The sequence below is a fragment of the Rhipicephalus microplus genome, chromosome 8 (genome assembly GCF_043290135.1).
Source record: "Rhipicephalus microplus isolate Deutch F79 chromosome 8, USDA_Rmic, whole genome shotgun sequence".
NCBI classification, from domain to species: Eukaryota; Metazoa; Arthropoda; class Arachnida; order Ixodida; family Ixodidae; genus Rhipicephalus; species Rhipicephalus microplus.
The window spans coordinates 64,174,082-64,180,081 of NC_134707.1; the positions used below are offsets into that span (position 1 = coordinate 64,174,082).

General features: G+C 42.6%; 1 long non-coding RNA gene across 1 annotated transcript; it reads right to left on the reverse strand.

The window, feature by feature from the left end:
• Window positions 1-2,795: 2,795 nt before the first annotated feature.
• Window positions 2,796-4,692, reverse strand: LOC119186924 (uncharacterized). The gene is made up of 3 exons (XR_012885655.1): window positions 4,554-4,692; window positions 3,413-3,466; window positions 2,796-2,831 (listed from the first exon to the last, which is right to left on the reverse strand). It is a non-coding gene; the product is annotated as an uncharacterized LOC119186924 (long non-coding RNA).
• Window positions 4,693-6,000: the final 1,308 nt, after the last annotated feature.

A 6,000-nucleotide genomic window follows, 5' to 3' on the forward strand; every position in this document is an offset into this window, starting at 1 on the left:
TGTGTTATTCTCCATACTGGAACATGTCAATGTCGGATCGGTGATTACAGAGGGCATAGTTTTGGCGTATAAGAACTCTACTACACGACTAATTATTAACAAGATTCCGGGGTATCCCATTAGGCTGGAGCGTTCTGTACACCAGGGATGTCCGGCAAGTCCACTCTTGTTTGCATTGTACTTAGAGAGCTTATGCTTGGCCATAATAGAAAACGAGACCATCCGTGGTTTCAGACTGCTTGACGCCGAGGTAACGGTTTTGGCATACGCTGATGATGTAGCAGTGTGTTTCACCGCCAAAGAGAGTGTACAAGAGACAGTTGTCGTTGTTAAAAATTTTGGAGAAATTACAGGAAGTGGGGTTAATTGGGGAAAGTGTCTGGGGTTGTGGCATGGAGACTGGACATCAACCCCAAATACCTATGCTAACGTTCACTTGTTTAATACTCCAGTAAAATATCTAGGCGTGCCTATCCAGCACTACAAAGACACCAATGATTACTGGACTGAACAATTAAAAGAAACGCGTGAAAGGACAGCGCAGTGGAATGGCAACTGTCTCTCAATGTTTGCCAGAGCCACTGTATGCAACATATTTTTAATTAGCAAATTATGGTATGTGATGCAGGTTTTGTGTTGCTCGCGGGTGCATGTGCAAAAGCTGCATAGGATATTTGCTGTGTTTGTATTGGGGTCTACTTGGGAAAAATGTAGTAGGACAAATCTGTTCCGAAAAGTAATACAGGGGGGACTAAGCCTGTCGCATCTGTTCATGCGACAATTAGTTAATCGTTTTATTTTCTTTCGAGATGTTCAACACCTCTTTTTAAAAACGGTATGCCAGTTACGCCTTTGTCGTGTTCTGCCTAACTTTGTGGTTAGCACCGCAAGCATGCCGGGAGCTACGCGAGGTTTCTTTAAGGAAGTTGCAGACAGTGTCCGGTTCTTGTCAATTTGGTTTTCCAATGAATACCTTTCTACGGTCGGGCGAAAGAAATTACATAAAGACATATGTGACATGATTTTTCCAGTTCCTATGTATAGCTTAATTAATAGCGGGGGAGAAGGCAATGATCTTCTTAAGCGTGTTAAGAAAATGCAAATTCAGCCTAGTGCAAAAAGCTTTTTCTTTAAATTACACTCCGGAACACTGCCGGTTAAAACTTTTTTAGAAGATAGAGGAGTTTATATGCCATGGGGTTCGCACAGTCTGATCTGCCGAAAGCCGGAGACAATAGATCACGTTTTTCTGCATTGTTAGGAAGGGGTTTACTTCTGGGATGTTTTACAGAGAACTCTAAAAAAGGAACTTCGTTTACATCCACTGGGTATCAGGTTTTTAACAGTAGAAAAAGAGGAGGGACTGCCTTTTGATCTTATAATGCTGCTTGGCCTCCATTGTTTATGGCGGGCAAGAATGGCTGGTTACTACTGTGACCCTGACAGGCGTCCGGCCCGTATGCTGTTCCGCGAAAGCATTGCTCAGTTCATTGATATACTCAAACAACACAATTTTGTTCCTGAATGGCTCTCCAGGGTCGAACCCCTGGTGAACCTGAAGGAATTTTAGCACTGTAATCACTAATAGTTCCGCGGCTTTTTTTGTCATCACTTCCGTTTGTTACTGTTTACAGTGACTTATATTGATGTGTGTACCTTGTGCGAAACCGGTAATAAAGAAAAAAATTTTTTTCACTGCAATCACAAGCAGAGGTGTGGCTCTTCAAGTAGGACACTTGCTTACCACGCAAACGAGCCAGGTTCGACACCCACTCATTCCAAGAATATTTGATTATTTATTTTCTTAGTGTGTTTCTCAATTTTTTGGTCGCGCAAGGAATTCGACTTTTCGCTCACAACGAACGACGCCGGAATTTGTGAGAAATGAGTTTTTTAACGCTGTCCCGGTAATAAATGAGGGAAGGAAGTATGGTTTCACATAATTACTGCGCTACTGGGGCCAGTCTACAACTTCTTCCCTTACACTTGTGTTTAAAAAAACGCCGCCAGCATCTTCCCATAGGGGGAACTCGAGGAAATGCGCTGCCGAGTGGGGGGGGGGGGTATCACTTGAATATTGCGCAAGTGGGTTTGCTTTGGGAATGCCTAATCGTTATTTCCTCTTCATTATTCTTACTTATTGAACGAAAGAGAAGCGTTGCCTTCAACTAGTGGTGAGGCGCTGATGCTGGGTTGGGCCCAACTACTTAATGAAGGCACTGTTGCTTTCATATAATATACTCGAGTCGAGCAAAGCGTCAAGTCAAGCGAAGGGCAAGACGCCCGTATACGAACGCGTGACCCAGTGCCTGCATATACGCGGTGGTCAGTGAACTGTTACGCAGCGCGAGCAGTCGGTTTTTCACTAGCCGACGCTGCCTGCGACGGCCTTGCGAGGCGAGAGAAGAGAAAGGGAGCAACAGTTGTGACGAGACGCGAGCACGCAACGCGAGACACGAGACGCGAGCATGCGCAGTGAAGATGTTGACGGGGCTACCGACGCCGGATTTTTGACAAGGTGCGACTATAAAATGTTCCGCATTAAAGAGCATTTGATATGAAGCAAACACTATAATATTTAACTTCAACACCAAGGTAACCATACGGAATAAACAGCTCTTCTAAATTTATACTTTTGTAGCTGATCTAACATCCGTAAAGCACACCAAAATTACGCCGAAATGCAAAAAAAAAATGTTCGCTACTTCTTGTAGTAACTTCTCGCACCAATGCTTTCAAATTACACAACCATTCTTATTCCAGCTTGGCAGAGAGTTAAAAGAAGATCAACGCACCCTTATCAAGTTAATCAGGTCCAGAAAAGTTTGCCACTGCAAAAATAGAAAATTAGTTTGAGACATGCGCAAAACAAGTAATATGTACCGAAATTTGTGCGATCAAATGCACGCCATCACAGACAACCATAACTTTAAAGGAACACTCGCAACTATATTCTCATTCTAGTCAGCCTTATAAGTACAGCAGGTAGAATGGAAGAACTTGAAGCTGACAACCCAAAACAAGACAAGTATTCTTGGAAGTATAGAGTGAAGTCTAAGCGATAGCGATAAAACAAATGTTTGAGAATGAATGATGATGGATTAATCACAACTTCACGGTTCATGTTTGTGCGAGCTCTTATTGGGGTAAGTGGAGCACATTCAAAAAAGAGATTTTTTTGCAGTTGTCTTTCTTCAGCTTGCTGTAGGTTATAGAGCCCTCGTTAATGCAGCTATTGTGACTGAGTGGACATGTAAGCTGAGAAAATTGCAGAAAATAAGAAATCTACATTCGTCGAAGCTCATACGGTACGGGCTGAACTAAATCAAGACGTTGCTTAGGTAATTATTAACATAAGTTTTAATATTAAAAAGCTAATTACGCGAGATTGGTGAAAATATGTCCTACTTACAGTGAGACTGTCTCCTTCCATGCATAGGTTTGCGATCTTGTTTCGCTGAGCGCACTGTGAAAAAAGCATTGGGGGACACATAAGCTCTGCCTTTTAGAAGTTGACGCGATATCGACACGTCCAATAAAGGTATGGGTGACTTTTTATCACCCCCTTCAGCTGCCAATGCATGCTCGGAATTTTCTTAGGTTGCAAAATAAGTACACCTCTTTCCGAGTTTTGAACTATCGATCAGTGAATAAGTTATCATGCACCTCCACATCAGATTTAATCAGGCTCAACGATGATATCACCTGCTTATCTTACGACTCCAGCTTTTAAGCTCCTATGGCGTTGACAGTTCGGAGACAAGTGGTGCCCTTTCGCCAGATATCTGAGTACGTAACCTGGTGAAAGGCACACACTGTCGAAGTGAGTAGCAACCACACTGACACACTCGTGAATGATTCTATATCGCTACTTCAATTTTAGGAATGTATTGGTTACCTATTTTGTATCTTCTGCTCGCTGTATATTAGCGATGCATTTCTGGACCTTGCAAGGCCTTACAGACCGTAAACGTAGGGAATAACCGGGTACTGAAAATCGGATACACACGAACAGCGTCCACTTGTTTCTGCTTTTTGCTCTGCGGTTATCGCATACTCTGTCCGCAAGCATGCTAAACCAGCTTGCTCCATCTTCAATCTATGAAAGTGACGCACTGGCCAAAGTCTGTTTAGTTCTAGAAGGCCAGGTCACATATGTTGCAATGTGCTAATTTCATAGAAGAAAAAAAACACTTAATGAACTGATATGGCAGCGCGATAAAACGATAAGATAAAGTCACTGGCTCGTTTTTAAACAGCTGGATTAAGGCAACTTCTTCATTGAACAAGGAGTTCTTTTCTCAAGATGTTTAGTGTCTTTTCATGTCTTATTGCGCTACCACGAACTCAGTAAGGACAAGTACAAAACAAATCTACACAATCTGTTCTATTTGTTCTTACATCAATCTTGGACAGAGTGACCTGTCATGAAGGCAGGTAAACTAGCCTTCAGAGAAGCGTTACTTGAATGTCCTCAACGACATAAAGCTTCTCCAACACAGAAAAGTTGAAGCACCAGTCTTGCTGGAAACGACAGAAGTAGTTGTTTTTACCTTGCCGAGGCCGTTGACGTCAGGTACACTTAAGGTAACCGGAGCGTCACAGGTAACGGGTACCATAGCCAAGTACTCTTCACATGTGTAATTGTAGAGATGCCTTGGAAGAGCGTATCCACTTGAACACCACTGCACAATGAACTCTGTAACACCTACAAGAGGAGAAGTGCGTGCATAGAGGAGAAGACATTGAATGTTGACTGTGTCGGCCTTGCCAGTATTAGAAGTTCTGCCAGACATTTTGTTCTCTTCTGAGAGCCTACACAATGATAATGTAAGAATAACGGCCAGGTTAAGTCAAGCACATCATTGGGACAGTGGAGAGGGCAACCCCCGACAATGTAGGCTGATCCTCAAATATGACAGCTTTAGAGGATCATCACTGCCGAATGGAGCCCCTTGATTGCATTTGCGTTCAGATACCACGATGATTAGTGCTTTTTGAGCTTTGACGAATTTTTCAACCATGGATCAAGTGACTGAGAGAAGAATCGAAAGGCTGAAATGGGAACTAACCAAAATGAATCTCCGCGTGTGTAGATTAGCCCTGAAGTTTTCAATTTGTTTCCACCAAGTGACTATTTCCCTAAAAAAAAGCTGAAAGTTCTCGAACTGCAACAGTAGCGCTACTTATGACAGACGGGTTTCCACTTTATCCACGCAGCTTTCTTTGTTTTTGCAGTCGTGATGACTGCTGCTTCAAAACATCCATTAAACATAGCACGGAAAGATTTTGTTGCAGGCGCTTGTTGTTCCATTTGTCGGAGGCAACTAATGCACCCTTTGTAAGTTGGTCAGAAAAATGACAGAAAAATTAAGCCTGACGAGTGAAACTTTCTGAAAACGAACACTGACGGCATTGTATACTTAAGAGCCGCATTCATAAACCAACCTCAACCTTACCTAGAATTTTCCTCATTGGTTTTAAGCCGTTATTGCTCTTGCTGTTCAAAGTAGGCTAATATACGTGAAGAAATCTCGTTGCTATATTCTACCCCGTTATCATTTCTGTGCGCTTATAACACACGCCACAGAGAGTACAAAAACTTGAGGAAAACGTGAGAAAAGGCTAAGATATTTTTGTGATTACGACCTTAAAACCCACTGGAGCGTTTTCGTAATATGTCAACACTGTCATTTGAGCACGCAATAGGGGCAGGAACGAGCGATCCTTTCCCCCTTAATCATCTATAGGGGGCAACTATTCTGCCTTACATCTTTACTTAGACCATTCATGCCACATTTAGCCTATATATAGTTGTGGTTGCATACGATTTTTTTTACTATGACAACCAAGGACCACTGATGTTTCATTCGAAGAACTGTTCACGCCACGCCATTCCCGGAAAGCCCAGGACAAACTGCGGGCCTTTGTGAAGAGCATGACCTCGCTTTATTTTTGTTTTCCCATTGGTTGTGGACATTTGTTTTTGTGTTCGACCTA